Here is a 23,354-nt window from a genome sequence, read left to right as displayed (position 1 = left end):
AAAACACGTCTGTAAAAATTGCAAAACACTAAAGGTGCCACCAAAATGAAAAGTAGCCCACACAAAATGTCTTTATGGTTATTCACGGCGAATACCTTATTCTGCTGGCCAAACAAGCAGATCTGGTTTCCCTCCACTTCAGTTCCATCTTCTAATATGTTCTCATGGCAATTCCAAAGTCTGTTGCTGTGTTATCCATCTTTGAGACATTTTGCACCACATCCCTCGCACACTCAAGAAATTGTTTTCCTTTTATGTGTTTTCATAGCTGGTGGGTGTAATCTGAGCCAGTTTTGGTTACTGCCACCATTGATAAGGGCTGACTCCCTCTCCAGAAATGCCTTTTCAAACTGTCACATGAACTTTCCTTTGTTTCTAGATTTATTCAGTGAACATTCAGTTTAGCTCTCAAGGCACCTGTCTGGAAGCCTTAAGCAACTGTCATCTTTTAGTATTAATTGAATTCTGCTTGTCAAACCAACATTAAGTTGTGTTTTTAGGAAAAGATGTACCCATTTTACCAGACTGAATCATAAATCGGGCTACAGTATAGGCCAAATGTTCAAGACATGCCAAAGAGGCACTATTTGCCAAAATTTAATTTTAGGGGACTGCTGCTGAGCTGGCAATGTAGTAGGACACGTTTAGTTTGAGCTCTTGCCGAACTTCGGTTTTATTTAAAGTTGGTAAGCACTTTGCATTACAAAACGTTGGAAAATCTACTCCGAACGTATTTCTGAAGTCAGATGATAGTGTGTATGTGGGTTGATGGCAAATATAAATACAGTGGATCATCCAGCAATAGGCCCAATGCCACCTCAAAATCAAGTTCCACTGGCAACCAGGGTTGCAGAACCCCACCCCGCCAGGGGACTTCAGCTCCCTTAAAATTGAGCTACAAGCAGGAAAAGTGGAAATAATAAATTGTACGGTGGCGATCCATTCTGAGATTAACCAAATGAAGGCTACAATCAAAAAGTTGGAAGGTGGGCTATCAACATGGTCAGATAAGGTGGCAGCTTTTCAGACTGCGATAATTGATTTAAAAGTAGAAGTGACAGGGCTTAGAGAGAAATGTGAGGACATGGAGGGAAGAACGAGGAGATGCAACTTTAGGATACTGAGGGTAGCTGACATGAATGGATCAAGCTCTACTGCATCAGTCTAGAAGCTGCTGAGAGAAGTGCTACAGCTGGATAAAGGCGTGCTTGTAGACTGCTCACATAAAAGCCTGGCTCCAAGAAGACTAGGTGGGAAACCAGGCACCATTATAGCTAAACTCCACTACTATCAAGATTGTGTCGAGGTACTGAGCCATGTGCACACTTGAGCTCCACTTCAGGTCAACAGGGAGACAGATTGCGTTCACAGACGTTAGGAAGCTGCTCCGCAACCATCAGGGCGTCCGGTATGGCATACTGTTCCCAGCCCAACTCACACACAATGGAGAAGAAAAGGAATTCATAGATGAAGACAAAGCGATGGGCTACATTAAGAAGAATATTGTCCCTGATTGAGAGACTGAACATTATGTGCTTATATGTTATTCCAATTTAAAGCCTACCCCAACAGGGCAATAATTAATCTGTTTGCATTTATATGGGGTGGGGAGGTGAAACTGGCCTAACCAGCTGTTTTCTGCTGCTTTTAATGCTTCCTCTCCTCCCTTTTTATTCATTTTTATTTCTTGACATATGTGGTAGGTCACCGTAAGTCATTGGCCAGTGATGCTCTGTCTCATTTCAAGGCCAACTTTGACAGGACAATATTTGTTTTAAGTCCCCCTCCACACAAAAATGTTTTTTTCTTCTTGTTCCTACAGTTAAATGTTTGAGCTTCACTATGCAGAATGATGCATGTGCAGAGTTTGACACTGGAAGGCTGTTTTTACATTCATCTGCTGAAAGTGGAAAGTTTCTTTGTGCTCATTGAAAATCCGATTTTAAGTGGTGGGCCTACGAGCAGGATTTGTGGCATCACAAATAGTTATGGAAGCCAGTCCTGGTCCAATATTCAACTTACACAAGTGTGATGTGGAAACTTGAAGCCTGTAGTGCACAAACACTGAGAATAGACTTTACAGTGAACAAAGAGACATCTTTTGTCCAGCAGTTGAACTTCTGAGATTAAATATATTTATATATTCATAGAATCTGGAATTTTTTAATGAGGGAGAAGAAGATGTAATTTTAAGGATTTTAACAAGATAACTGAATTTTGGGTGGAAAAACCATATCAGACACAAATTATTATTCAAAGTAGAGTATTTTATTTATATCTTAAAACATGTCTCAAGATCTTTAAACATATTATCACTACTTTTGTCAATGCTACTGATTCTATTTTATTATGCAGCATAGTTTATATGCACATGTTAAAAGACATCATCCCAACAACGGAGACTTGAGTGTGAATATGAGACTGAGCTTTATGTGCTAATACATTATTCCAATTTAAAGTCTGTCCCAAGGAGGAAATTTATTTATCTGTTTGTGTTCATAAGGGGTGGGGAGGTAAAAATGGCTTGACCAGGAGACAGTTTTCTGATTACATGAATGCTTCTCTCCTCCTCTTTTATTTATTTCTGTCTCTTGACATACAGTGTTGGTCACCCTCAATCAAGGGCTTATAATGTTCTGTTCTACTTTAAGGTCAACTTTGACAGGGCGATGTTTGTTTAAAGATATCATCACTGTTTTTGTTAATGTTGCCACTTTTGTTATATTATACAGCATAGTTTATATGTAGCTGTGAGGAGACGTCTGCTTGACAACAAAGGCTGGAATGTGATTGTGAGACTGAGCTTTATGTGTTTATACAGTATTCAAATTTAAAGCCTATCCCAATGGGGCAATAACTCATCTGTTTGTATTCACAAGGGTTGGGGATCTGAAATTGGCTCGACCAGAGGACTGTTTTCTAATGCTGTTAAAGCTTCCTCTCCTCTCCTTTTATTTACTTTTATTTCTTGATATACAGTATTGGTCATCCTCAGTCATGGGCTCATGATGCTCTGTTACATTTCAAGACGCCCACGCCTGCCATTGTCATTATTAGTCATATTTCTATTATTATTATCGTTGTAATTGTTATTATTGTTGTTATTATGCTTCTCTGTGTCTTTCTCCCCCCTCTCCCTCTCCCTCCTGCTTTCTCTCTCAACCCGGTCAAAGCAGATGGCCACCCACCTAGAGCCAGGTTCTGCTAGAGGATTCTTTCCATTAGAGGGGAGCTTTTCCTTGCCGCTGTTGCCAAGTGTTTGCTCATGGGGAAATGTTGGGTCACTGTAAAATAAAGAGTGCTGTCTAGACCTGCTCTATGTGAAAAGTGCCCTGAGATATCTTCTGACTTGATACCAGACTTGTTCAGTTACTGGACTCAATCTGCCAGATATTTGTTTTGCTTTTCACTTGCTGATATGTTGTGGCTTTTATAGGTTTCAGATATACAACTTTTCTTACTCAGCATGATCGACACCAGTGAGTCGGAATGTTAAATCACTTAACCCTCCAGTGAAGCATAAGAAGGTATTTACACATTTAAAACAGCTTAGTATAGATATTGCATTCCTTCAGGAGACCCATTTATGTACAACAGACCATTCTCGACTGAGAGGGGGATGGGCAGGACAGAAATATCACTCCAATTTCCACTCAAAGGTTTGAGGGGCAGCCAGTGTGTATATATATATATATATATATATATATATATATACACTGTTTATGATGACAAGTCTAGAGTCTGGCCTCGCAGGGCAATACTTTGTGGTGGGGAAACTTTATGCATTTCCGGTCATCTTGGCCAATATTTATGCACCAAACTGGGATAACTCTGCTCCTCTCCAGTCTTTTCTCTTATTTGCCAAACATGACATTACACCACCTTATTCTTGGTGGCGACAAGAATCTCCCTTGTCTTAGACCACAGTTTGCCCAAAAAGGCTTCCCAGTCTAAATCAGCATGTTCAGTCCAGTTTTTTCTTAAATCATACGGTATTGCTGATTTGTGGCAGTTTCCTAATTCTACTTCTAGAGGATATTCTTTTAAATATTTGAGAGCAATTGATTTTCTGTAATTTTATAAGGGATGTGGTTGTAAGGACACTTTCAGCAGCAGGCCAGTTAGCTTAGCAGGTTAGAGCATGGTGCTGATAATGCCAAGGTCACAGGGTTGAGCCCTTTACTGGCAAGGCTTAGTTGTTGTAAAGGGAGAAGTTCTTGTGACCACTTACAGATGGAGAGGATATTTATGTAAACTTCCCTTTGTTTTTAACCCATGGAATGACCAATAGTGCCACGTCATCTCATACGTTTCCCATGAAGGCGAAAGCTTCACATCCAAAGTCCCACTCCTTCTCACTCTTTGTCGGTAGACTACTACCTTAGCCCAGTAGAAATGTACACGTCCCTGTCGACATGACCACGTGGCCTAAAGGACAAGGCGTCTGACTTCGGATCAGAAGATTGAGGGTTCGAATCCCTTCGTGGTTGGATATCCCCTCCTCTGTAGGATTTGCATGTGTATCTGCTCAGGAATAGAGATCCTACTGAGAAGCTGTGACTGTGTATGTCAAGCAATTTGACAGTGCTGATTATGGGTAAAAGCTACTAGTAATCACAGAAATGCTAGAGAGTAATAAAGTGTGTGGGGGAAAAGCTTTAGGAACTCAGGAAATATGTGTTTTCTGCAGTTAACATTTGTATTAGAGAGTATAGCTGTAAAAATTCTGCACCCTTGCTCTGCTTATTATGGGCACATTCAGCAGCAGTAATGCTTTGAAGGAATCCTGGTGTACGTCAGTTCCTTCAAATCAAGCCATTGTGTTTTCTGCCATGAAGATTTGTATGCAAAGCTTTGGCTTTGCAGTGTTTGACATCATGACACTGCTGACTGTGACTAAAAACTACTCATGGGTGGAGTAATGCTTTGAATGAATTGTGCTATAAACGTGTTAGGTGTGTACACCAGCATTATGCAGAGAAAACCTACTTCTGTCGTGGAGTAACTTTGAGATGCACAACAGCAAATGACCAAACCCGTTTTGCTCAATGGAAATAAAGTTTTCAGGGGAAATGGACTGAATCCATTTGCATCTTGCATAGAAAGATGAAATTATTACAAATATAAAATCTGCAAAAGGATATTCATGTCCAATGGAAAGAGTCCAGTAATTGGTAGGTTTGAAGGCCAATTGGGCACCTGCTGCAACAACAGAAAACCTGTGGAGTACTGATTTTCAGGGAAAAGACCCATTTTACACGAAAGAATAAATGGCAGTGAAGAATGTGGGCGTCAATCCTGCTAATTCCCCTCTGGAGGTACCACCTGGGGATGTATTCACCAGCAGCTGAAAATTTTGAATGAAAGTTATTGACTCGTTTTCCTCATTTACATACTGTATGTATCATACAGTATTTTCCTGAGAAACTCTTAGCCCTGTGGGCTCAGAGGATTAAAGCATGGAGTTAAAATCACAACTGTGAGTATTCAAAGTTTTCAACAAGATGTTTATGAAAAGGCAAAAGCTACTTGAGAACAGAAGGTAAATGTCCTCCAGAAGCTCAAGCATAGTCATGTTTCTAATCAAGAAAGCATGATGGAGACAGAACAGAATATCCTTTTGTAATGGATTGACTGTAGGACATCAACATGCAAACAAAAAGTGGTGGATACTAACTGGCCCCACAGAAAAGAAGGGAATGGAGAATGCAGGCATCAATCCCACTACTTCTCACATGCTAAGCAAGTGCATTACCATTTGAGTTCATTCCCATCTTAAAGACAATTATGAGAGATGTGGCAACAGGTCGCTAAATATTTGAAAGCACTTGAATTTTCTGTCATTCTATAAGGGATGTGGTTGTAAGGAGAATTTCAGCAGCAGGCTAGTTACCTCAGCTGGTTAAGGCATGGTGCTAATAACGCCACAGTCACATCGTCTGTAGGATTTGCATATGTCTCTCTTTAGGAATGACCACGTGGCCTAAAGGACAAGGCGTCTGACTTCGGATCAGAAGATTGAGGGTTCGAGTCCCTTCGTGGTTGAATATTCCCTCTTTTGTAAGATATGTGTAAGAATCCATGGAATGACCAATAATGGCACATCATCTAACATGTGTTTCCCATGGAGGCGAAAGCTTCACATCCAAAGTCCCACTCCTTCTCACTCTTTGTCGGTAGACTACTACCTTAGCCCAGTAGAAATGTACACATCCCTGTCGACATGACCACGTGGCCTAAAGGACAAGGCGTCTGACTTCGGATCAGAAGATTGAGGGTTCGAATCCCTTTGTGGTTGGATATCCCCTCCTCTGTAGGATTTGCATGTGTATCTGCTCAGGAATAGAGATCCTACTGAGAAGCTGTGACTGTTTACATCAAACAGTTTGACAGTGCTGATTATGGGTAAAAACTACAAGTAGTGAGAAATACTGTAGAGTAATAAAGTGTAGCAAAAGCTTTAGGAACTCAGAGTAAATATGCATTTTCTGTGATTAACATTTCTATCAGAGAGTATAGCTGTAAAAATTCTGCACCCTTGCTCTGCTTATTACAGGCACATTCAGCAAGAGTAACGCTTTGGAGGAATCCTGATGAACATCAATTCCTTCAAATCAAGCCATTGTGTGTTTCCTGCCATGAAGATTTGTATGCAAAGCTTTGGCTTTGCAGTGTTTGACATCATGACACTGCTGATTGTGAAAAACTACTCTGGGTGGAGTAATGCTTTGGAAGAAGTGTGCTATAAACGTGTTTGGTGTGTACACCAGCATTATGCAGAGAAAACTTAATTCTGCTGTGGAGTAACTTTGAGATGCACAACAGCAAATGACCAAACCCATTTTGCTCAATGGAAACAAAGCTTTCAGGAGAAATGGACTGAATCTGTTTGCATCTTGCATAGAGAGGGAGCGTTGTTCTGTGAGTGCTCCTTGACTGAAAAAGCATGCCAAATAAACATTGTCTGGAACAAGTCTGCCTTTTTCTGCCCAAACCATAACTACTTCCACTTGTCGGTAGAGGAGTTGCGCCATAGCCCTCCTGGTAACGTACAATGAAAGTATGATGACAAACAAAATGTTCCTAATGTTCTTAAATAAAATGCAGTGTTTGCAAGATGAAATTACTATAAATCCTACTTCCAGAGGATATTCTTTTTTCTCCCTAGTTCACCTATTCATGTATACATAATTATTTCCTGGACTAAAATTTTTATTCTTTTTTTAACATCAGATTCCTTTTGAATATTCTTTATGGCCTTTCTCCACCCTAACCCTCTTTGACTGGGCTATTATTACAGCACACTGGAGAGGTTTGGATTTGGCAATCAGCTAACAATAATCTGTCCACCTACTTTCAGCTCCAATGCAGCACAAGACAGGTGTCCTTTGTCCCCACTTCTATTTGCGGTTGCAATTGAACCACTTGCTCTTGCTCTGAGGCAAAATGCTGATATCAAGGGAAGTCAGCAGGCAGGACTGGAGCGTACAGTTTCGTTTTACATAGACAATATGTTATTGTACATATCGCAACGCCTTTTGAGTCTCTCTAAATTTATGGCCTTACTTACAGAATTTGGCAAAACATCTGGCTACAAAGTTAATATTCAGAACAGCAAGCTCATGCCTGTTGGCACTGGGACATGGTCGGATGCCTTTAGGCTCATTTCCTTTTAAAATTAGCCCTAAGAAATTCAAGTAACTGGGGATATGGGTTACACATAACCATAAAGATCTATATGCAACTAAGTATCAGCCTCTATTATCTATTCTGAGGCAGGATATTGAGTGCTGGGATCCCCTGCCTCTCTGGGTGGAAGAATTAATATGGTAAAGATGAACATACTGCCTAAATTTTTGTATCTTCCAGTGTCTTGCGGTCTTTTTAAAGGATGACTCCATCTGACGACTCCCTGTAAAGCAGACCCTGTAGGCATAGCATACTGTCCTCTTCATCTGCATAAAATCTGAAGAAACACAGGTTACAAATACTGTGAAATTATTAGGTCGATCTTATTTTTCTACTCATTGACTGTGGGGTCATTTTATCAAGACTCCTCTGAAATACAACTTTTCACCTTTTCACTGTCTGTTTTGTGCAGTAGGTATAGTCTCTCTCTCTCTCTCACACACACACACACACACACACGCTACTTTTGGCCTGTTGCCCTGAAAATACACTATTTTAACCCAAGGGCAAAAGACAACAGAGGTAGCCCAACCATAAATAATGGCAGTGCATCATTGTTGGTGATCAGACAGTGATGTTTATTACCTGACAAAACAGACTTTTTATAGATTACTGAGATGAACTACAAAAGTTTTAAAAATGTGTAACATTAAACTGTGTTATTAAAGCAGATGAGCATTATCTGGGAAATATCATTCACCTTACATGGGTCTAAAATTAAAACCGAATTATGTTAAATGTTTCGCCGAATGAATTAGTGTCTGTGACTCTTAAGAAATCATAAATTATCTTTTAGAAGGAGTATATGTTTACCGTAAAACACAGCTCCCTTAAATTTAACAATATGTTAACAGAGCAAGGCAAGCTAATTGCTAATGCACTTTGAATCCACAAACAACTTTGAGCTATAATGCCACTCTAACATTAAATTTAGTCCTAAAAGGGAATTAACATGTATACATGTTATCGAGTCAATCAACATATATAATAGATGTTGATACCTTGGCAGAAATTATGTGTCTTCAACCATCTTTTTAAAATGGTTGTTTTTTCCACCCCTCTTGAATCCACAAGGCACTCCATCCTCGTTAGGAACGATACACTTAGTGTTTCTTTTAGTTTGAATATAAGAGAAAAGTGTCCACAGGTCGTCTTTCCTCTTTTCATCATCATCGTTTGAGAGGTTAGCTTACATTCATTAGTAGGTTCTGGCACTGACAAGGTTAGCTTGTTTACAGTTATACTGGAAGCTGGCATTTGAGCGAGCACCCGACATGCACTGAGCAGGAAAAAAAAATCATCCAATGAGATGGAGCTGTGAGAATTCGACTTGCAAATGCAGATAAATGATTGGTTAATATGGAAAACAACCAATGATTTGAGGTTGTTCACCTGAACAGAGCAAACTATTTTGTCTTGTCTTTACTCGTCAGGGTATAATGAACAGAGATTTCACTATAAGTTTTGTTGTCGATATTTTTTTATTTACATTGGTGTTACAATTTAATCATGAAATAAAATGTCAATGACTACTTATCGTCCAAAGCTGACAGTGTCTTCCTAACATACTTGCTCACTGTATTTTAGAGCACAAAAATTGTCTAGATATACTACGAGCGATGTTGCAGTGGTGAGTCTGAGTGTGTGAGATATTTATAAATGAAGGGACAGACAGCTGGTGAGTGCCGGGAGCTCTGGAGGAGAGAGCCGAGAGCAGAGCCTGAGCTTCGGGATGAAAAACACCCGCAACTCACCAGATTCTGCTCTGTTCCGAAGCTGTTTACTGGCAGTCCATCTCTGTGGCTACTGGCTAGGCAGGCTAGGGGGTTTATATCTGTTTATATTCGGCTACAGAATGAATCCATCAGTGATGGATGAGGCTTTTGGTACCTGGTTAGAAGGGGTATGGTCTAACTGTCTGATCTCTATATTGGCTGCAATTTTGCCTCCTTCGAACAGTTAGTGCAGAAATGTAATATTCTCAGATCACACTTTTATAGCTACTTGCAGCTCCAGAACTTTGTAGCCTCAAAATCGGATTGCTTTCCATCATGTCCTCCCCCTTCTCTGTTAGACTCAATTTTTAACTGTAACAAAAAAAGGCTATACGCACAATTTACAAACTACTTAACTCATACCATTTGAAGCCTTAAGACCTCCTTAAAAATAGATGGAAACAGATTTAGATGAACCAGTTTCAGAAGAAATTTGGCACGAAATAATACAGGGATTTTTCTCCTCCTCCATATGTCTTAGGCATGCTGTTACTCAATTTTAAATTGTACACCATCTGCACTGGTCTTAAGTCAGACTTTCTAAGATCAAAGCTGAATTAGATGTGATCGATGCAGGCAGGATCCATACTTATCACTCTGCTGCACATGTTTTGGTCATGTCATGCTTTACACGTTATGGTAAACCATCTTTGAGACCTTCTCTAGGATATTTGGAAAAGCAGTAGAGCCGTCTCCATTCATTGTACTGTTTGGTGTGGCCCAGGTGGACACCCCTCTTAGTAGGTGGGAAATCAGCTTGTTGGCCTTCTGCTCTCTCTTGGCCAGGAGACTGATATTGTTTAAATGGAAAGACCGTATTCCACCAACATATAGTTATTGGATCAGGGAAGTCACGTACCATCTTAAATTGGAGGAGATTAGATATAATGTCAGAGTGTCTACTATGAAATTTCATACCATTTGGCAGCCTTTTTTAACCTTTGTTGAGGATATGGAAGCTGACAGTATGACAATGTAACCATTTTTTCTGCCATTTCATTTTATTTGTGTTATTTATTTTCCTTTTATGGATGTCTGGCTATGTATAAAGTTTATATGAGTATGTCTGGTATTTGGGGATTTGGTTAAGTTTCCTTTTCTGTTGGACTCTTTTGGACCTGTGATATAATGAGAAAAATAAAAATAAAAAGACCTTGATAAAAAAAAATAATTTTAGGTTCGGGTACACTGTGTGTGCTCTTCTGCCCACAGAGAGTAATGAACTAAGGGGTGGAATAGTACAAACTCTGCTGAACAGGAGCAAGTGGGCACTCAACCAAGAAAAAGCTGACCTCTCAACATTAGATAGTAAACCTCTCATCCCCTTGGTATCTTGTAGTACAAAGAATCACATAAAAGTTTGGTCATGCTGTGTGGAGTTTACTACAGTATTTCAGATGACTTTCCTCTTCTGAACGTGCAAAATGACCTTGTGAAGTTTTCAATGATTAATCCTGCTTAACTGTTTCTCTGTCCTCCAAAGTAATGGGAAAACCTTGGCGCAACATCGCCGTACAGGTCGATTGTGGACGAACTTCTTTATAAGACGGTAGATTAAGGCTGCTGTGAGCTGCTGAAATGAATGAGATACCATGTGGCACCATCTTGGCTCATACCTGACTTTTGACAAATCATCTGTCATTGGAGTTGCCACTGTGTGCTGTAGTTGGTCTGACAAGCCTTCGGCACACTTAAGCCCAATCATAAGGCTTTAATTGGAGCCACGGGATTCAGTAAGGAGGCCAAGTGGACAGTATCAGGTCATCTTTCCTGTGAAGTCAAGAAGGACCATCTACAAATAGATCCCACACTGAGGTCTCTGCTCTGACAGGAAGGTCTCTGAACCACTCGTGCCTTCATATCATCTGTGTTAATCACTGTATTTATAGAAAGAACAAATGCCCTCTATCAAAATGAATAAAACGACTTTCTATCATACATCTATAAAGAGTTTCTATCCACTCAAAATAATATACTGCATGTACACCAGTACAACAATTCACATTAAGATAATATTCTAATGTACGTCTTCTCCATTAGTGTTATTTTTAACAACACTTTGAGCTTGACTGACACAAGAATAGGTCTGGCATTTGAGGACAGAGGAATGTTCAAAACAAAATGAATTTAAAATGTAAAAGGAAAAATAAGTGAGTCGGTCTCCTTTATGTGCGTGTCACAGTGATTTATGTTGAGGTTGCAAAGTCCTGTAATCATCCACAAGCATGGGCCAAGCTTGGGTATAGAATTTAATTACTTAGACAGTGGCTGATGGGGATTAACTGAGGAAAAGTGACAGAAATGGAAGGTTATTACGCCCGGCCATGTTAATTGTCCCATCTGGTATTTTAGAAATCCATGAGTAAATCCAAAACTAAGGAGGGAAATTAAACTCCGATTAAACGTAGAGAAAATCTGACATGGGTGAGTGGACGGATGAATGGCAGACCAATAAATAGCAAAGATATTAGCAAGTGGGTGAGTGTGAATAGATGGAGACAAATAAAAAAAATTAAGATATTCTATTAAAGTGTTTAGAGTTCTCAGTAACAAGAGCAGCCTCAAAAAATGAAACCGAGGGTGAAGACAGAGTGAAAATGGAACAGCACAAAAGATAATTCAAGGTGATGCTTTTTTTCCTTGGGTTAATTGGAAACTCATCGTGGCATTTTCTAGTATTTCTTCAATTTATGAATTCATGTTTATAAATGCTCATTTCTCATATTCACACTGAAATCTGTGGAACTTTAGTATAAAATCGCATCAAATCGCATAGATTTGCTGAAGAGATAATATACCAGGTAGTCAAAGGAGAAAACATCTTATATTTGAAGACTTCAGTCTCGCTGAAACAACATAATTGTATGGTTGTGTGTGTGTGTGTGTGTGTGTGTGTGTGCAGGAGTTGACCTTTGTCCGTGGTTTGTTTGTTGATACTGTATTACTAATAATAACTACCCCAGATGAAAGTTAAAATACAGGCCTCCAGTCAATGCACTCTCACTTCACTTTATTGATTTTTTTAAATACACACACACACACACACACACACACACACACACACGCGCACACAAACACACACACAAACACACATAAAAACTTCAACAATCAGAACCCAAACAATTTCAGGGTCCATGAAATTCAATTTCAAACTTTACGGTTTGGCTAACTGACAACACATAACACTACTATAAATAATGCTATTTACATTTTCTGTACCACAGAACTAAAGATTGTTCATTTGAATTATTTCTAATTTTATAAGTATCAAACTTTGGTGGCAGTAGCACATTTCTTTTTCAATGCCATTTTAAGCGAATGGTTGATATTGTAGTTCATAATTGATGCTCTAGAGAAGTCAGATTTAAGTCATATATCACATTCCTCCAAGTACAACAGACATGTAATCCAGGTAAGTTAATGAAAAATTTGTTGGAAACTTAAAAGGTTCTTAACTGTCTGAATGGCAGGAAAAATCCAGTGCACCCATGCTATCAATTGTTTTTACTTTATGAACCTGGCAATTCTTACTTGACGGCTTTCGGCTGATCTATATTTTACATAAACATTAAATGACATGAGTCCATGTAACGTGGCAGTCACTTTCCAATCAACACAAACTCTGCAGCTCTACATAGCCATATATTATCTACTTTTACCTAATTGTTTCAGATTTTCCAGCCCACATACAGACTCACCGCTCTCACCAACTTCTCCGTTCAGCTATTTAAAGCAAATGAGCTCAGACAAGCCACATATAGCTACCTGCTCTATACCAAACAGAGAGTAGAAGTTAACTAGTGGCTGATTAAGAAAGTTGAGTTAAATCTTGCTAAAAGTAAAAAAAAGACAGAAAGTTACAGGGTGAGACATGTTAGCCTGTTGGTATAATACACACATTACACTGTGTTACACAGCTAATTCTCAAGCACAACTGCCTTGAATTGCATGCCCATTAAGCAGAGACGATTGGCCAGCACCTTGGAAGCCCCCCTCCCCTCTCGGGAGGTTTCATATCATTGCTGACAGTCTTTGTTTCACAGTGATAGAGCTCAAGGTTACAAGGTTGTATTGCCTTTCATGCATTTTCATTCAGCTACTCTGCACGAGTTTTATGAAAAATTTAATCCAGGGTGCATCAGAGCAGGTCTGGTGTTTCATCTGCTTTAACTCTGGAGCAGCTTGGAGATGCTGATTTAAGTTAGAAATAGTTCACAAAAATATGAGCAGAAGCCCAGTTGGCAATGGTTCATATTTTATATTCCGGTACAGTGTTTTGTGTGACACTGCAGGAAATGGTTTGTCTTGATTCCTTATCTCTAAAAACTTCAGGAGGTTTGCAGATCTTTGTGTCTTTCTTGATTCTGGATTAAAATCTCACCAACATATAAGCTGTGTGTTTATTTTTTAAAAAACAGGTGTTTCCTATCAAAACCAAACCTGTACACACTGATTGCACAAACCATCATTGAACATTTTTGGTGGAATATTCATATTACACCAACATCAAATACAGCAGACCCAATGTAAAGTCTAGTAAAGTCTAGGACTAAAACCCTGTGCTGAGGCTTTATCTGCTGATTGCACCAATTAACTGCCATCAAACTAAAGGCTGTTGAGTTTCCCCCTGTGCAAGAAATGTGCTATATAAATAAAAGTTTCCCTGTCTTTTCTTAATTGCCTTGCCTTGCTTGTGATGCAGCCACACCTCCAGAGGGATGAGGCTGCACACCAGATGGTGGTGCCTGCCCTAAATGCCAAATGCCATGCAATGCTCCTACAAGTATGAAAGATGCTGCTCCGGCCCCTCGCTGGGCTTGCAAAGCGCACAAACAGCAGGTCACTTTGACAGTGGGGTTCCTGTCTCCTCTCTCAGTGTAATGTGCAATGTCCTCACTGGAGCATTAAACCTTCGCTGATCTGCAGAAACCAACGATAAAAGGCAGAGAGCTGGAAGGCCAAACAGCTATCATCCCTGCAAACCTCAGGGTGCAATAAAACAACAGCGCCAGCTTTTGCAAAGTGTATACAGGAAGGATGAACAGATAGTGCATTTAGTTCAGTTCACATGCTCATCCAATATGACAGCAGGTAGAGTGGTGATTTTATCTGCAGTGGCTATAAAGGAGTTTCACATAGTGCCTCCAGCAACAGTGACATGTCCTGGGATTGAACTGGACGGAATAGTCTGGCAGAAAGGCCATTCATGACGTGGTGTACCACATTATCAGCACAAACTCTGTTGTCTTCTTAGCCCACTGGGTAAAATGAAAAGTAGACAGATTTACCTTGAGGGTTGAATAAGCTTTCCCTGGTCAAGCAATGAATACCCGCAGGGATGTAAGAATACCTGCAGTGGGGAACTGAAAAGGTCTTTCAATCAGCACCAAGCATGTAATGCATTTTCCTTTAGGGGAACTGGTTCATACAATTATGGCTCTCATACAAGATCCAAATTGCATGTCAATTGCATGAACCTGTGTTCCATTTATGGGAGACAGGATCCACAAATTTTGTCCGTGACCCTTTGGTGTGGGGGTTTGATTATATCTAAGAGCTATCCCTGCAGTAAATGAGGGGTTATCAAAATCCAGGAAAGCTGCTCCCTCTCTCCAAACTAATGTGATGAGACAAGATGGAGAAAAAAACAGAGGAAGGATATTTGGTTATCTGCATGTATTTTGTTTGGATACTGATTGCGTGACAGATAAAGCTAAATCTTCTCATGTTTATTATGAAGCAGTCCCTTCCCACAGGAGTAACCTGTGTCCCGGGATGCAAGTGTCACCCGTTGATTTTAAATGCGCAGCGCTCCATAACCAGATCAGTGAAGCTGGTGGGAGTGCATGCTACCCTACCTGTAGGTGTGAGAAACCACTGACACATTGTCTGTGCAAATCAATACACAGTGGCTTTGCATGAGGTGAAAGAAGTGTCAGGCAGAGGCTGATAAAGAGATAGCGATAAACAGATTCATACAGTAGCATATTAGAAAAGAAATTATAAAGTTCAAATTGTGAAGTACTTTTAAACACATCACTAAAAAAATACATTTTATTTAGGCCAAATTAAGTCCAAATTTCCTTTTCCTTTTTATTGAGCAGTAGATAGCTACTTGCGTTAGCCAACGCAACAGTTAGTTTGTTGTAGCAGCCCTGAAGGACTGTTAAGCTAATGGGAGAATCAATTTGGACTGTGGGGCGTGACACAACGCCACCGGGGAGCAGATGGAGGGCCCCACTCTGCTGGTGCAGCCTCAGGCCTCGCTGCCTCAGCTGTCCTGGTCTGACCTGCTGCTGCTCTGAAGTGAACTCCTCTCAACAATAGAAAGTTAACATAATTTGAATGAAACAACTGGGAGAGTTAGCTTGTTTGTCATTGTTGCTAATGATATCAGACTGGTTAACCAGCAGCGACAATGTTCTGTTAACAAACAAGATGACCAACAGCCACAAATGCAGTGGGGCATTATGACACAGATACCTTATCTCCATTAAAGAAAGAAGAAGACGTCAGATAACGTGAGTCAGATACAACTTCTCTCTTTCTGTCTCTGTGGTCGCTAATTTCATCTCTGATGGTTAAATGTCTCTGTGGCTGTTGTGTTAATTTATCTCCTTAACAAGAATGCAGCAGAGATCATATAATGTGCTGTAGGTAGTTTGCTTGTTGAAGTTACAGTGAGCTGTCTGGGCTCACTCATTCATTTGGAAGTAATCCAGTTTTTAATTGAGTGGTTGTGAATGAGTGTGCAGGAGGTTTGGCTGTTTGTTGCGATGATTTCTTCATTCTTGTTTGTTTTTAAGGTGAGCCGTATATTGAGTGATAAGCTTGAAAACTAGAATTAAGACTTTTAAATACTAAAAGTAACTAGAAGAACAACAGTGTTAACATGTCTGCTTTGTAGGCTATTTTTTGTGTGTGTATATAGATAAGAGTGTGTGAGTCATGTAATTGATACATGCATTAATATTTTTTGATGTGAACGTAAACTTTTAGATTTGTGAATGTTTTTAGTGTTCAATCTTTTTAATATTCCGCACTGACATAACATAAGATCATAACATAACTTGAACATAGAGTAGAGATAAGTAGCCAGCCACTAGTGTAAAATAACATGATGCTATGGGTTGGTTTTCCTCCTGTTTTTTGAGTCAACAGCCACCACTGGTGTCAGGCTAGTAACACTGTTCCAAATTATTTATGTTGGTCTGGCTCTGCCTGGCTGCCCACATGCTGTTCACTTTTCTGGAGCTTTGATGGTACAACTAAACAGTAAGGCCTGCGAGGAAGGGTGGGCATGTACTGCATATAACAGTGACTACAGTCAGTGGCAACATTATAGTGATTCATGGATTAACTCAGTTTCCTAGTAACAAAGACCAAACCCAATTACAGTATTTTCAGTCTAAGTGGGTCGGGTAGGGCACCTCTGTATTGCCACGGGTTTCGGGTCTGTGTGTCTAAAATCAAGTACGAGATCCAAGCAGACTCACTGTCTCTTATCACATGGTGCATCATAATCATCACAGGAGAAAAATGCTTTTTTTGATTGTGTGAACTGTGAAGTGGAGGGAAAATCAACACATACCATTTCTATTTAGGAGCACTGCTGCTTGTTAATTGGTGGTGCATAATGTTTCTGCCAGTGCTGGTGTCTTCTCTCTATTCTCTCTCATATTTTAAATATGAGTAGTAGTAAAGTAAAATTATTAAAATATAATAATACTAATAATAATAAAATAACTTGTGGAAGTTCAGGAGGTCGATAAAGTATTGTGTCCTGTGTGGTATTATTCGTAGGTAGTAACATTTATTCATTATCCAAGACTATAATCTTTCTCTGACCTTAAACCATACCCTCATCAAACTGCAATTGACATTGTAGGAATAAAATACAATTGTTAAACTGCCTAAAAGGTATGTTTGTAAAATGAAGTTTCGACTTGGAAGCTTAATTTTTCAAGTCTTCACATTTAGATTTACTGTTTAAAGCATATATTCAGGTGTGTGTGTGTGTGTGTGTGTGTGTGTGTGTACAAGCTTAATTTTACAAGCTATGAAGCAAAAAACAAATGCAATTGAAGACTTTAGACAGGTTTATGTTTCATCATAAGGTTATATGTGCTAATGTGTTATATACAGGTGTTTGTAAGGTAAACAGGGGATCCTAAAGAGAGGTTGTGTCTTATCTTTTGAGTTTCCCCTGAGCACCCTCAACGTATACAACTACTTTGCCAAGAATAAATCTGTCACCATCACGTGACAGTGACACAACATTGCAGTCACCTGTTGTTGACTGTATGAGTTATCAGAGGTCCACAGAGGAATTTCAGCAATGACTTCACAAAGCTAGGTAGATGACCATGGCCTTGTTTCCCCAAACACATCCTGGCTGAGCTGATTGTAAAATAGATATTACACACCTTCTTAAGTTTAACAGATGTTTTCCAACAGCATTGTAACCTAAATACGCTCTTAGAAATGAAAGCGTGCTTCCTCACCCCTCACAGAAGGCTAAGGGTCAGTCAGAATTAGTTCATACGTGTTGTCCGGGCAGGTCGGAAATCAAAATTGTTTCAAAAGGGTTCCGAAGCTATTTGACTGTCTGACAAGCAGTTCTGACAGAGTATACTGGCCCCTTAAGAGCATCTTACCTCCACAATCTACAAGTTTGATTGTTATGGTTCACTCTTAAGTCTACACTTTTATCAAAAAAGCCACTGCTCTCTGTGGTGGCATTTGATGTAAAATGAGTGATGATGAGTGAATTAGAAAATAAAACTAACACACAAACACTCACAAAAAATGATTGAAAAATAGATTTGAACAGCTGATGTGCCAGTTTCCGTCATCATCATCCTCCTCGCGCTCTTCTTGTATTAGTCTCTTCTGGCTAAAATGCCACTTTACTCATGATCCGTTATCTTCTCCTTTTCTATTTATTTATGGTACGTATATGTTTTTCCCACATGCTTATATACATTTGATGACAGAATGATATCAACACATTTCATAAAAGTTAAAAGAATCATCACTACTTGATTTTAATTCAGTTCCAGGAATAACACATTTGTCTTATACAAATATCTTCATATTTGTTCAAATTAAAATTGCACCCACTGATAGGTTTGGATACCACTGTGTTTGTTTTATCTTCTCTTTAAAAAAATCTAACAACCAAAATCATCTTGTTTTCCAAACCACAAGATAAATTCCCCAAATGGTCTTTTGATGAAAGAAACTGACTCTGTTTTCATATTGTTCATCACAGTTTACTGCTCCAGTAATCCCTGTGGACGGTGATGGCAGTAATGTTTACAACAGATAGTAATCTCCACCGCCTCTCCCTCAAGTCCCGTGGTCCTCAACCTTGTGTGATAACACTTCATCAACCGTTTCTTTTTTTCTCAATACTTTACCCGCTCCATGCCTCCATCCCCCAGATTTTTCCTCTAGGTTGCCAACTGCCTCCAATTTCTCATTAACCACCACAATTGTACTCCGGTATCAGCGGTAAATGGGGCTATCCCAAATTATTGTAGCTGCCTGGCAAGCTACAGTGGAGTGGGAAAAACACAGATTCAGTGGGAGTATCAGGAAGGGCAATCTCTGAGCCTGGAGAGGAGAAATTCCCAGGGAAAACAGATGGCATTCCATACTTCATTAATCACTAGCCAGGCTGACAGCTAGACTAAATTGAAAAGGCAGGGAGCCTGATTCGGTCTCCATCAGCCTCCCTCCTCCTTCTTTTTCTCTTCTTTTTCTTTTATACCCCTACCTCTGTCTTCATCAGTCGCACCTTTCCCCACCTCAGTCCCACTTCTCTCCATTTTCTTTGTCTCCTCCCACGCCCACTTTGTCATTGCCTGTCTTCCACATTACATTCAACCACAATACTCTCTCCACTCCTGAAACTCACACAGACCAATGGAGTATGTTTCTCAAATGGTACTAATATATGCTAATATATTTTGGTAACGTCTTGATAATTACATGTGGTGAGTTGCAGTTCATTAATACTGCACGTTATACCACCCATCAACTGTTAAATGCTGTCACAGTTTACTTTTATGCCAAAAGATCACTGGTGAACACTGGCAAACCTACATATTGTGGACATGTAGTGTACAACAGTTCTGTTTCTGCCAATCTGCTCCAGTTTCTTATCCTTACTTTAATATGTAGAGCACACCAGTATTTCCTGATCTGTCTTCCTCCCTCGTTCATCTCCTCTTTTGACCCTTGCCCGTGACAAAGATGCACAGACAAGTGCCGGCCGTTTGATAGATTAAGTCAGGGCTTTTGGGGGACCCTTGAACCTGAGCTCCTTCATCATCCAGAGATCATTATTCTTAAAGAGACCCAGGAAGAAAGTGTGGTTAGTGGTGGTCATGATGGTGTTGATGGTGATGATGGCAGCTGATGATGATACTTTTTGGAACTGCCCTGCCTCTCAAGACATTTAAAATGACAGTCCCTAAGGTCAAGATACTAGCAAGTTCTTTCAATACTGTTTGCTGACGGTAAGCAGAGAAAGCCCATGTCATGTTCAGCTTTTCAGAAAGAGCTTGACCAATACAGTAGCATGGCAAATATTAATCATTTTATCTTAAATAGCAGAAATATTGTATCAGCATATTATAGGATCAAGAAATCCCAATGCAGACATGACAAAGATTTGTTTAAGATCATCAAGAAACACCATTATGTCGTTTTTCTATTGACACACTAAGAGCACCGACAGGTTTGGGGCTGCAGCTAACGATTATTTTCCTTATTGATTAATCTGCCAATCATTTTCTCTATTAATCAATTAGTTGGTTTGTCTACAAAATGTCATAAAATAGTGAAAAATGTCCATCATAACGTCCCAGTATACAATAAAGAAAAACAGCAAATCTTAACACTGGAGAAGCTGAAACCAGAGAATGGACTAACCTACAGCAAAACATCAACAAGGAGCAAAGGAGCATAGCCACGGGCAAGCACCAGGTTCCCTCACAGGCACAATTTATGTCATCGTGCTGGTTTGCAGACGTGCATGTGTTTAGGGAGCCCGCCACAAGGAGATGCAGTGACATCATCTGGCAAGGTGCTCCATTGGCCGATCAAATCTGTTGAAGCACACATTCCTGGTCGATGACTTTGCAAAGTGACCCGCATACTTTATACTGTACGAAAAATATAAAAATTAAATCTCAGTCTGGTCTGCATGCTGTGCCAGTTCTAGATTTCCACCAAAAGCTAGTAATGTATTTCAGTTTACATCACCAAAGAGATTCAGATTATCTGCTGTCACTTCCCATGTTGTGGTACATTACATGATAATGATGTGCATGAATGGTTAGCTGAGAGCAGAAAGAGAGACAGAGCAGGTTTCCCGCATACTCAAATGCCACACAGCAGAAGAGAGGAAAGCGTTGAGCGCAGGACACGGGGTCACAGATTTCGTAATGATCCCATAATGTATCAATTACCCACTGACATGTTCTCTCCACCCTGACAATGGATGATGGAGGCACGTGATGTGCCATTATTCCAAGGTCTTCTTGGGGTTGCTGTGAGTTAATTAAAAAAACAAATGGTTAATTATATGGTCTGTTTACCCCTGGCAGAGGAATGTGTTGATGAATAGCTGCAGTAAATTTTAAACATGTTTTTGATGAAATGTGCCATTTCAATTTCAATGTGAAAAGAGCAAAATGTCACAAAATGGCACATTTTTAATATGTATTTCAATTTTTTTATTAAATAAAATTCATTTAAACAGACAAGTGTGTGCATGTGTGTGTGTGGACATTTATTTATTCATTCATTTTTCTATATTTTCAAATTAATTTACCACACAATTTCATCAAGGGCTGTAACTAACCATCAATTAATATGTTGATTTTTTTATCATCAATTAAAAGGTTTAGTTGATAAAATATCGAAAAATAGTGAAAAATCCCCATCAAAAAGTTGAATGAGCCTAATGTGATGTATGTTGGTGGTTTTGACGATAAATATTACAGTAATATAAAACAGAGAAAAAGAGCAAATATTCACATTACAGAGGCTGGAAAAAGCTATTTATAGGCACTTTTGTTTTGTTTTTGATAAAATTGTTGTCAGTTTATTGTATTTCAATCAACTAATTGATTAATCAACTAATTGTTTCAGCACAAATGTTCATCATTTTGGCTTTATACTTATTGTCGCTTAGGAAAAGTTCTCAAAAAATGTAACTTTTTTTGCATCTGAGTTGGGCAGTGGACCAGGGTGTGTGGTTGTGTGTGTGTGAGATAGAGAGAGAGATAGAGAGAGAGCTTAAGTGTTTACTCAGAGTAATACTGTGATGCTCCTGCCAACACCTCACTGTTTCTGTTCATTGTGTTGTCTGTCTGTTCACTTCACTCCTCAGACGCACGTGTCAGACAGTCATCAACAGGTGTCAGACCGTTATATAAGAATTTGGCCCTTTGAAGTGAAAGTGGCAGACTCTCAGCAGTGAAGCACTTAATGAGGTAGATTTAAAAAAAAATTCTAAATAAATAGCATGATTACCTATTTCTGAAGCCTGGAATCATTTCTATGTAAATTACTGCACGGCCCCTAAACTCACTCAATCAGCATTTATTTAAAGTGCCACAACGAATTCTGACCATTTCACTGCATGCTGCAATGACAGACTGTTGAAATCGTCTTCAATTGAGACAGATCTGCTAAGTGTTCACCGCCGTGATTGCAGGCATTCAGTCAAGGCCATTTACAGAAAAAAACAGACGTCCACTTTTGTGAATGACTATGGAGTCTGCATTTTGTCCCATTTTGTCCTGTCTGGAATCAAAACCGATTACCTACTATGCTGTTAGTTGGATTTCTGTCAGAAATGAAAGCGAGAAAGACATTGAGTATCTCACCTCCATCCTTCTCTCTGATATCGATTACTGTATAAAACTGTAGAAAGATGAATGACAATCAAACTTCATAAAATTCACCAAGCTGTATTTATTTTGAATCTAGCAGGATGGATACAACTTCATCTGACATAGGTACAAGAAAGTTAGTTTATGACAATATTGCACAATAGGACAGGATTTACAATATTATATTACTTGTGAGTTGTGTCTGTTTATTGTTAATAGCAAGAAAAAAATGTTTTATGAGGTGAAAAGCAGTAATGCAGCTCTGAAATGTTGCACTGCTCAGCCCAGTCTCTTTAGGATTTGCATTCATGTTGGATGATTCTGTAACACACCATATTCATCGAAAGCCAAGACAGAAAGATGTAACAATGCAAAACTTATTTCAGGGTTGTGTATATGCATGTAGCGGCAAGGGTTCATGTATCATCACAGACCAAAAGGTTAAAGCTGGGGTAGATAAGCAGGTAGGTAGGTTGACACGCAGGTGGCCCGTCCAATTATTTCATTCGGGCCAAATGAAATGACTGGACAGACTTATTACAGGCCTGTGCCATCCACAGAAACTGGATTTTTTTTTTGTTATTGTCAGAGCATTTGATTTATTGATTGCAGTCGAGATGTAAAGATAATTTCAACAATACAACAAAAAAGCTTCTAAAATACATTACCTACCCCAGCTTTAATTTTGAAATTGATGCTTTAATCCATAACCTTAAAGTCAGTGAAACAGAAGTTAAAGCGTCTTTAGCTTCTGTACTGTGACGTATTCCCCGGTGAAACTGAATTTTTGAATGGGGCACAGTTACAAGAGGGATTTAAATCAAATCTTTTGCATTTGATTGGACTGCTAAAAAAGTGTGCGGCGCTTAGAGAGTTCAGCAAAACATGGAGCTGTGGAGAGAAAAAGCTACAGAGGACTGTTGGCTCCACACACACCTCCCACACCTGTTGTTAGATCAGGAGGAGGACAAGAGAGATA

The 23,354-nt window shown here is 39.4% G+C and overlaps 3 non-coding genes across 3 annotated transcripts; all 3 read left to right on the top strand.

Moving 5' to 3' along the window:
* The first annotated feature begins 4,417 nt into the window (after window positions 1-4,417).
* On the top strand, window positions 4,418-4,490 carry trnar-ucg (transfer RNA arginine (anticodon UCG)). Its single transcript has one exon. It is a non-coding gene; the product is annotated as a tRNA-Arg (tRNA).
* Window positions 4,491-5,972: 1,482 nt separating this feature from the next.
* On the top strand, window positions 5,973-6,045 carry trnar-ucg (transfer RNA arginine (anticodon UCG)). The gene has a single exon. It is a non-coding gene; the product is annotated as a tRNA-Arg (tRNA).
* Window positions 6,046-6,225: 180 nt separating this feature from the next.
* trnar-ucg (transfer RNA arginine (anticodon UCG)) lies at window positions 6,226-6,298 on the top strand. Its single transcript has one exon. It is a non-coding gene; the product is annotated as a tRNA-Arg (tRNA).
* The last annotated feature ends 17,056 nt before the right edge of the window (window positions 6,299-23,354 follow it).

Source organism: Thunnus thynnus, chromosome 12 (genome assembly GCF_963924715.1).
Source record: "Thunnus thynnus chromosome 12, fThuThy2.1, whole genome shotgun sequence".
NCBI lineage: Eukaryota > Metazoa > Chordata > Actinopteri > Scombriformes > Scombridae > Thunnus > Thunnus thynnus.
This window is presented reverse-complemented; position numbering and strand designations above follow the sequence as displayed.